The sequence below is a fragment of the Miniopterus natalensis genome, chromosome 9 (genome assembly GCF_054644295.1).
Source record: "Miniopterus natalensis isolate mMinNat1 chromosome 9, mMinNat1.hap1, whole genome shotgun sequence".
NCBI lineage: Eukaryota > Metazoa > Chordata > Mammalia > Chiroptera > Miniopteridae > Miniopterus > Miniopterus natalensis.
In genome coordinates this window covers 76,559,911-76,570,666 of record NC_142089.1, presented here as the reverse complement: position 1 = coordinate 76,570,666, position 10,756 = coordinate 76,559,911, and positions in this window count along the sequence as shown.

The window sequence follows — 10,756 nt, the reverse complement described above, 5'->3', positions numbered from 1 at the left end:
TTTCCTCAAAGCTGTGCAGCCATGTTTCATTAAGAGGAAAGAGTGATAGAAATTTCCTATCAGGTCAGGTTGTGATAACAGAAGAAAAAGAGAAGGTATTTAAGAGAAAAATAACCCAGCAGTAGGCCATTCATCAATTTCTCTCTCTCCCTCCTTCATCTTGTCTGCCCTACTACCCCGACGCATTCGTGATGAGGGATGCAGGAACAGCCAGCATTCTACCACGTGGCATTCTCACGGGGCAGCAGGACGATGGGTACAGCCCCGCACACAGGGGACCTTAGTTACCACTGTGCCTCGGGAAATGGGTGTGCTCCACGCTTTAGCGCCAGGCCCTGCCATGTGGGCTCCCTGGAGATCACAACGAGATGTACGCTGCAGCCTGCTGCAGATTCTGAAAGTCTCCTCCAGAAACGCATGGCTGGAATCCTTTTGCTGTTCCCTAGTAATCGAGTTAGAGGTCAAGTGCCACTCTTGACCAGAACATTTTCTCTGGTCATCCTTTGTCCTCCTATAAAAGGTGCTGTGGCTGAATCACCATCACCCAGAATCCTGACTCACGTCTCATGGAGAAGTCTGGTAGGCCCTTGCTGGGATTGGAATGAGCACGCCTATTTCACCCACTTCAGGGGGTGCTCCCTGAGCATCACTGCACCAGGCACAGTGCTCGCTGTTGGGCCAGGGTAGTGACAGGGACAGATCTGGAACAAGTAACAGCACAACTCATTAACCTGTGTGGAGGCTCCAACAAGGGGCTGGGCATCTAGGGAGGGAGACATCACTTGGCTCTGGGGATTACGGAAGGTGTCGAGAGGAGGTGACACTTGACCTTGAAGTGTTAATAGGATTTTGACAAGTAGAGAAAGATATCCAGGCAGAGAAAACTGCATGAGCTTATGACCTTATTAGAGGAAAAAAATGACAGGAAGAGGCATGGCCTCTGATATCAAGGGGCGGTGTGACTTTAAGATTAGGTATTGTAGATGTCCTGTTTACCTCTTCATGAATAGCAATACAGTAGCAAAGTCCTGATGAGTGTTACTAGTGCGGGTCACCCTGCTATGTGCTGTACATGAATGTTCTCTTTTAATTCTATACAGCATAATGAGGCAGTAAATGGTATTACTTTCCTTTTACAGATGAGGAAGCTGAGACTTGGAGAATTTCAGTAACGTGCCCAAGGCCACCCAGCTGGAAGCCCTCAGGCCAGGCCTGTCTGCCCCACAGCCCAGCCACATTCCCCCTCACCTACAGGCATGGAGTATGGTAGGGTGTAAGAATTTCCAAACCTAGCTGCATTCTTAAAATACACGGATTCTCAGATCCCACTCCTAGAAATGTGATTCGGTGGGGGAGTAGTCTGTACTTACAGGGACTTCCTGGGTGAGTCTGCTGGGAAACAATGACATAGGAGCAAACGCCTCACTGGGTGGTTTCTGTCCAAAACCACCTTCAGAGCTCTGCTGCCCCTTCAGTTCCTGTCTCAGTGAGAAAGATGTGAGTCAGAACCTAGGAGATGGGGCTTCTATACCTGGCCCTGCTGCCAGCCAGCTGCCACAGCTACCTGAGTTTGGACGTCATGGCCTCTTTGAGTTTTAATTCTCTCTGTGTCAGAGTGAGGGTGGACCAGATGACTCCTGAGATGGTTTCAGGCTTTATCATTCAGTGATTCTGCTAAACAATGACAGAACTTCTGCTATTAGGAGATGACAAATTCAGTAACTGAAGCCTAGAAGTCAGTACTAGTTTTCTAGTGCTGCCGTAACAAAGTACCACAGACTGAAATGCTTAAATAACAGAAATGTACTGTCCCACGGTTCTGGAGGCTGGAAGTTCAAGATCAACGTGCTGATGGAGTTGCTTCCTTTTTAGGCTGTGAGAGAGAATCTGCTCCAGGCCTCTCTCCTGGCTTCTCATGGTTTGCTGGCATCTTTGGCATTCCTTGGCTTAAAGAAACATCACCTGAAATTCTGCCACCACCTTTACATGGTGTCAAGCCCCCAACCCATGTGTGTGTGTCTATGTTCAGATTTCCCCTTTTCATAAAGGTACCATTCATACTGGAGTAGGGACTCACTGCTGCGGTATGACCTCATTTGACTAATTACATCTGTTATGACCTTATTTCCAAAGAAGGTCACATTTAGAAGTGCTGGGGGTTACGCCTTCAACACATGAATTTTTAGAGGACCCATTTCAACACATAAAATCCAAGTGAAACACACCCAAATGAACCAAAGTCACTTGAACTTGAGTCATGTTTCTGCATTGTTTGTTGCAAACAATAGAATCCACTCTTGCCAGCTTGTGCCAGAAAGGAATTAGCTAAAGGATGCTGGCTCACTCTAGAGGGGTCACCGGGTCAGGAAGGACACCACATTGCGCTGTGGCTCTGCTCTAGAGGAGGCCCTGTTGCCACAGGTGGGCACAGACATGCAGTTCCCAGGACATCCCTTGTTGCTGGATGTGGGATCTGGGATGCTGGCTGCTAGGCCATTGGCCCCCAGCAAAGCAGGGAGCCAGCACCATGCAGTGCCTGCTGCCTTGCATCACTCTCTTTGCCAGACCTTCACACAGGTGTGTCTCACGCTCTCTGGCTGGAATAAGTTGGGTAATTTGAAATGGAAAATGTGCATATCCTTTGACTCAGAGAGTCCACTCCTGTGGATTTTTTCCTAAAGGAAATAATTCAATGAGTACCCATAGATATATTTATAAACATGTTTGTCAGAGTGTTGCTTATATAAACCAAAACACTTCAATACCCATCAGTGGCAGATTCTTAAATAAACCAAGTGTGCAGGGAATGAGGCCACATTAAGTGTAATGATATAATCAATGGCTCTCAGCTTGGTCAGATCCATTGCCCTCTTTTTATAGTAAATGTTTATAATGTTCCCTTTACTATCCTGAAATGAAATTCATAGATTATATAACCTACACATTATTATTTTTTTAAATTCTCACCCAAGGATATTGTTTTTCATTGCTTTTCAGAGAGAGTGGGAGAGAGAGGAGAGGGGGGAGAGAAATATCCACGTGAGAGAGACACATTGATTGGTTGCCTCCTGCACTTGGCCCCAACTGGGGCTGGGGATCGAGCCTGCAACTGAGGTACGTGCCCTTGGCTAGAACTGAACCTGGGACCCTTCAGTCCAAAGGCCTACACTCTAATTACTGAGCCAGACAGGTCAGGGCACACACATGATTTTTTAAAAAATCTGACTCATATACATATTTAAAAAATCAATATATTGCCTTAACTGTAACATAAAAGAAAAATAAGACAAGAGGAATTAGTAATGAAATGTTTTAATTTGTAAATACACAGGCACGAGTGTGCTGGGAAACATATGGAAGGTCAGGTTGGCCCCATGTGTGGAATCACCAGGAGCATCGCAGACTGCAATGCAGACCCTTCAGCTACGTGCGGCGGGAGTTCAGATCTCCTCAGCTGCATCGCTGCTGATGAAGGAGTTTCTAAAATGAGCAAAATGAGGCACAATCCTCTCAATATCTCCATATTCCTGAAAAATGTAGTTTATGTTGAAACCACATAAAAAATTATTTGTGTCTAAATTAAATAAAGTTTGGATCTTAGCTCAGATTATTCTGAACAGATGTTTCAACTCCAGGAATGTGTGGGGTGATATTTCAAAATTATGAGGGAAGCTTCTCCATGTAAGGAATTGACTTCACAATATGGGGATGCCTAGCATCCCTGGGACCCCATGCCCTAAATGCCAGGAGCCCCCAAATAAAAAGCCCCCATAAATTTTCAACACGCTCCTGTTATGGAGCAGAATGACCTCTTGGAGAACCAGTTACTACTGATCTGTGATTGTTTGACATGACAAGTCTGCAATATGTATTTTTAGTAAAATGTGTGGTTAAGTAAAAATGTTGGCTTAAGGGTCAGAATCTAGAACACGTTTGCATAAATAAATCCTGTATGAAAGAAAAATGTGTGTACATGTGCATGTGTACATCCACAGAGGAAAAAATTCAGAACCTATATAAAAAATATATGAACCATGGTTTCCGGTGATGAGATTACAGGTAATTTGCATGTTCTAATGCCTATTTTCTGAATTGACTAATTTTTATAATGATATATTATTTTTCTAATTAGAAAAATGAAACTATTTTTGTTTGGCAAACAAATAAAAGAAGGCGGCAGTTTTTCTGAAAATAACTGGTATTTTGGGCAGGAGAATTTCTCGCTGTCCTGTGTGCTGTGGGATGTTCAGTGGCCTTGGCCCACTAAGTGCTAGCAGCACACACCACCCCCACCCCCAGATGTGACCCAGGAACACGTCCAGACATTGCCACTGATCTCTCGCAGTGGTTGGGAACCACTGTTGGAGAGGATTCAAAGCTCGGGCTCTCGCATCCTGCTGCCTGGGGTCGAATCCCAGCTGCGCCATTCACAATCTGTGCAAGTACTGAGTAACCCTGCCTCGGATTCCTCATCTGTAAAATAGATGATGGTACCTCACAGGGTTGCTTTAAGTTAAATTAGAAAACCTACATTTGAATGATTAGCACATTTTCTGGAATATAGTAAAATGCACAAAAAATGTGAGCTCTGATTATCAAAAGAAAAAGGTCTACTAGTTATGGGAAGAGTATAAGTAGTGCATAGGGAAGGAGCTGAACCCCACACCCCACTGTCCATAGGAACTGGGCTCTTTCCAAAAAGTCCTGGAAGACCGTCTCTGGGCTGGTTCTTTCCTGGGACCTGGACAAAATCCCAGCATGTCCCAAGCCTTTTCTGGTGCCTCCACCCATGAGAACAGTCTCATTTAAATGTCTAGTTAATGTATGAAACTCCAAACTTAATTTGAAGGTGCCCCCTTCCAATCCCTCATGAGGGAGGGAAACTGGGGTGGGGAGGCTCCTTCCTCCTCACCTTGCCCCTCAGGAGGCTCTGCCTGGGAGCACTCTGGGCTCAGCCTATTCGAGGAGGGGCAAAGCTTCCCATGGCTGGCACTGCACACTCTGACTTGAAGTCCTCTGGGCTGGGCAGATGACCAAAATTGTTCTTTTTGGAGGGGTGTCACTTGGATCAGTTTTTCAGAGACTACCCCACAGCCAGCCCTTGCTACAGATCCAGGACTCAGGTGACACTCCTCCTTTCTACTGGCTGCCTCTGAAACTCTTTCAGTGCCAGGGTGTCCAGTGTCCACCCTCTGGGGGTTGCCCCATCCTAAGCTCCAGGAAACCACACCAGGGCCCCCACTCCCTGTTGGAGTGAAGCCTGTGCTCACTCAGGGCCTCAGCTGTCCCTCCCCACCCTAACCCCGGAGTGCCACTTGGCTTTGGCCATGGAGTAAAGAGGGGCAATGGATGAGGGACCTCATGTCCTCCCAGAGGAACCACCGGCTCTTTGACACTCTCTCCTTGGTCCCTTCTGTGGGGGCGGCAATGCTGGGGGACCCGAGTGGGTACTTATGCAGCCTGAACCGTTAAGGGTGTGGGGACGAGGGTTGGAGGCCTCAGCCAAAACAGAGGGAAAGGCTTCTCTGAAGGTCAGGCGGCCTCACCTCCCGAGTGTCCTGTGTTACAGAAAGCACCTCTGAAGTCCTGAGGGGACCCGCCCGGCCACATTCTCTGAGCTCTTTCCAGCAAGGCTGCGCTACCTGAGCCCAGGCCCCAGCTAACACCCGCTGCGGGGAAGTTTGCATTTCATGGGTGACAGGCTCCTTAACTGGGTGCGAGGGATTTCTCCAGAAACCAGGCTGCCTGGGCATGGCGCCGAACCCTGCCAGTGGTGACTCCCTGGCCGCCAGGCTCCTTAGGAAGCCGCACCCAGCCTGTGCCCATCAGTCAGTGTGAGCGGGGCCAGCCTCAGGCTCCTGGGCACGAAAGAGCAGAATTCAAGAGCCGAGGGCCACGCACCTCCTGGGCCAGCCTGCGCGCGCCCCCGCCGCTCCTCCAGCTTAAATGAGATGCCAACGCCTTTTTTTTTGGGGGGGGGGGGACGACTAAATACATTTTAATAGACAGCAAAGTACAAAATAATTCTTTTCAGAAAACAAATATTTCATGGTTTTCCCACAAATCATAGCTTGCTTTATCCTCACAGTTTTTATATGCTTGCACATGTACTTACAATTTGTTTCACAAAGTGTTTATTAAACTGCTGTTGCAATGCAGGAGGGGGGAGCAGATGATCTCAAGGAGAAAGAGACTGAAAAAGCCACACCTCTGAAAAAATGCTCATTTGGACAGGAAAAGCCTGGAATTCAACTGTGTTCTTCTCTATAATAAGCGAATTCTTAATTTAGATCGTATGGTGTATTGCTAGAAATAATGAAATTCATAAATTGGACTGAGTCATTCTCAGAAGTGGAAATATCACGGATTGGGAAGGTTTTGTGTTTGTTTTTTTTTAATGCAGAATTTCTTTGATTAAACACAAATGTATTAGGTTGCTCAGTCTTCACATTATCGATCATGTATATACTTTGTGATTTCAATTGAAGCTCTTAATGATCAAAAAAATAAGAAGGGCTCTCAGAGTGACGGATCAGATCTTGCAGGGCCTGAAAGGGCCACCTCAGCTGCTTCACTGACAGCCAGGAAGTGCTTGCAAAGCAGAGGGGTCTGGTTTGCTGCAGGTCAAGGCATTTAAATGGTCTAAAGTAGGAAAGTAATTTATGAATGGAGCAGAGAGAATTGGGTAGAGGCAGCTAGTACTGTAACACTGGGCCCCTGGGGCCGTTAGAGCAGAGGTTCTCTAGTGGGGCCCTAGGCCAGCAGCACCCCAACAGTGTCACCTGGGAACCTGCACCACCCCAGACTGACACCCAAAATTCTGGGGGTGGGGCCAAGCAAGTCATGTCTTAACAGCTTATGTGTCTGATGCTTAGCAGATATTTGGGGGGACAGTCTAGGCACACTCTGTGATTCGCCTGGGGAAGGAGCCCCCAAGATGGAAACCTGAACTTGGTTCACGGTGGGGTTTAGCAGGGGAGATGGGTAGTGTGATAAAGAGCAGTGTTTTTAATTCACCATGAGCAGCTTCCCCTAGAGGGTGCACAAGCAGGGGCGAGGGGACGGGGATTATGATAAAAGTGGAAGGACGTATCCTTCTGGAGCCCACACAGTGCTACTGGGGTGACTCTGGAACACAGCCTGGAGATAGAAGTTGGATGGTGAGAGCAAGAACAGAGTGACTGGCCGGGCCCTGAAAGGGCCACCTAGGTGGTACAACTCCTTCTGGGGACTCCCACCATTCATTCATTCATTCATTCATTCATTCATTCATTCATTCATTCATTCATAAATATTAATTGAACACTGCTTATGGGTCATTCGTATGTAATGTGCTCAACCTGATAAAGCAGGATACAAAATCATCATTTGCATTTTGAAGCAAATGTGCTAAACAGAGTGGAAACACGCGGTAACATGTAGATGGACGATCAGCTCAAACTTGGAAAATATCTGTAAGGCACAAACAGCTCTCAGAGCGCAGCCCTCTGGAGGCATTTGGGGCAGGAGTGAAAGGCTGTTGCATCCCCATTTGTGCAAAGTCATGGCTGTCTTACAGTTCAGTGTACTTATTTGAATAAGAACTCTGAGCTCTCAATAAAAGGTTAAATTACATCCACACTCTTATATTAACATGATGGGAAAACTGGAAATAAAACAGAGATATTTACATTAAAAATGGCAAAGCAATGTATTTGGGAACTTACTATCCCACCCCCACTTTGTGCCTTCTAATCTTTCTCAGGTAATAGTTTTTTTGAACTTGACTGTGAGATGGTAAAATTAAACAAAAATTGAATGTCTTGATTTAGTTGTCACTATTTGGATTATAGCTGTCATTTCTTTCTCCATGGGGAAATGTATGTATGCTCTGATTATAATAGCTCCAGAAACAAGAGGGCACCTCAATGTGTCCTGTCATATTTTCTCTGCATCATAATTTCTAGACCACTTCAAATCTTCATTTAGTCAGCACCACACTCAATTAAGAAAATTGTCAAGAGCTTAATAGGGCCTTCAAAATCCATTCAGCTTAAACAATGCATTACTGAAGGGCCATCTCTCAGCCACAGAAGCTGGCTCCATAAGACAGTTTCACTGTGTGGCCCCAGGGCGAACGCATTTCATTTAAGCAGCTTTCTGTTGGCCTTTGGACTACATATTGTAAATAGGTAAGGAATTCCCTGAAATAAGGTTTATTTTGGCTATAGTCAATCCACTTTCAATTTTTGTGGAAGAAATAAAGATGCTTGTCAGATAAACTAGTCCTTTTGGGGAGATGTGTTCTCCCTAATTGTTTGTGATTGCTGAGGTCTTGGATGTATTTCAGACTTGAGCCTTTGAGGAATGAGCCAGTCTTTTCTGATATTTGACAGCCCATTGTCCTGGAAACCCCCAGTTTCTTGGGCCTAAAAAACAATAGGAATACACAGGGATAACAACCTACTGCGCCCCATTGCACCCTCCTAGCACAGGCACCCACACTGCTCCTCTCCACAAGAACTTGTCCTCTTTTTCAAGGTGTGAGATTTGCCTGCGGGCAAAAAGGGGCCATGTGCTAACCTGACAAGCCCAGGGAAGGCCTGCATGGCGGCCTTGCAAACTCAGAGGCCTAAAGGAAGGTCTGAAATTAAAATTTTAACTAAAGGTAGTTTATGGTGGGTAGTCATGTCCTAGGCCAGAATCTTCCCTGATGAAGGTCAATCTTTCCCTTAACTGAGCCTGTCTTGTCCTTTTGCATGTATGATAACATATCGTTGGAATGTCAAAGTAATTTTCCTTTTTCCAGACCCCTCAAAGCACAGACACCACTCTGCGGAGACCCCGTATCCCCTCACTGTTACTGAGTTCATTGCTGACTGTTAACTCTCCTGCACTCACTAAGTAAAAGAACTGTGTCTATCACTTTACTTTTTATCCAATCCCAGAGGTTACCCCCCCCCCCCACACTTTGCTTGCTCCCGCCTCCCTAATCTACAGCCAATGGACTTCATGGAACCCACTTACGTCTCCTCTTTTGATTGTAATGTACTCTCTGGAGCAGTATCTCAATTCGTTGAGATTCTGCTTCCTGGCATTTCTCGACAGTTTGGCTCAAATAAACTCACAAAAAATTCTTCACAGGTTTGAATGTTTCTTACATTGACATGCCCATGATATTCGTACCTATTTTATTTCAAGAAGTCAGTCTCTCTAGCTGCAACAGGCTTGGAAGGAGAAGGTCCAGGTTTGAGTCCTGATTCTGACACTTACTAGGTAACTATAGACAATGTCACTTTATTTAAATGATACTAAAAACACAAATACGAATCTCTTTTATGTGTATGCCATTGTGTCATGTAACAGAAAGAACAAGAAAATCTTTTCTCATATTTGAAGCTTGCACTCAAGGCCATTCAGGTACCAATTAAAGATTAAAGCAGTAATTTTCTTTTCTTCCTAAACTCTGAATGTTCATATTAACCTGATTTCACAAGAATGAAAATGTTGGGATAGGACAGGGGAGATAGGGTCCTTTGGGTGATTTGCACAGAATCTTGCTCACCACAAAGGACAACCCCTCATTTTCTTTTCTTTTAAAAAAAAAAAGAAATATGTTTTAATGGTTTCAGATTTTTGGAGCCTGACCACCCTGTGAATTCCCCTGGGCCTTTCACGGGTGAGTTGCGTGCTCCGGCAGTATGCTCACGTCCCTGGAGGGAGCCCCGGTTCCCCTCTCGCTGGCTCAGGGAGCGTCTTTCTGGTGTGATGGGAGCGTCACTCTTTCAGACCCTATTCTCTATGCCTTAGGCTTTTGAAAGCAAAAGCCAGGAAGTCCTATGGATTATTTCTGCTTTCTGCCTAGCTATATACTTTCTTGAGGCAATGAAGCTCATAGCCTGCTGCCTGATTGACTATGCACTAAGGGAAAAGGGGAAGCGAATGTACACTGACATCTGAAAAACTGTCCAGTTGGTGCCAACTGAGGTCACATTGTGGCAATCAGCTGGCCTGAAGGGTCTGAGAAGGTTTTCCTCAGAGAGCTGGTGTCTTGCAGGGAGGGCTCCTCGGGGGCTGTCTGCCGAGAGCTACGCATGACTTCTCCAGCAGACAACCCTCATTTTCTTGGCGGGACCTGGCTTACCCCCCTTTGGAAGAGTGTAGACCGAGCTCTGGAACAGGATGGACTCCAGCAGGAGTTGTCCTGAGAAGGAACTGCAAACACAGTGACCCCAAGCTTCGTTGCGGCGATGACAATGTCCTTCCAGGGTATGTCTTCTTCTAGCTGAGTTCTGCACTGGAACGATGGACATTGACACTTTCATATCTGGGACTTTGGTAAACTAAGCACAGGCCACCAGGTTTGTAGAGATATCAGAACTATGTTATGGAGAAATTTGGCCTGAAGAAGAGACACCGTCCCCAGCATATCACAAAGGACCTCACCAAATTGGGCCCGGAAAACATTTGTTGACTGAGTTAGTGAAAGGCACAGGGTGAGAAGTCACATCTGACTCCAGGCGGACTACCCACAAGGGCCCAGGCCATTACCGAGGCTCCGCTGGTCCTCAGTAACACCATGCAAAATATTCTGCGTGGGTGCAGATGCCATCCCACCATAGCAATTTTCATTGTTTTATATCTTGTAAAATACACTATTTTAGATCTACTTTCTCATAGTGACATCTCAGGAAGATCCCACAACTTTAACAGCTCTCTTAAAAATTAAGAAATCTAATTGAATCTTACATTAAACATCCATGTTATTCAAGTTAAA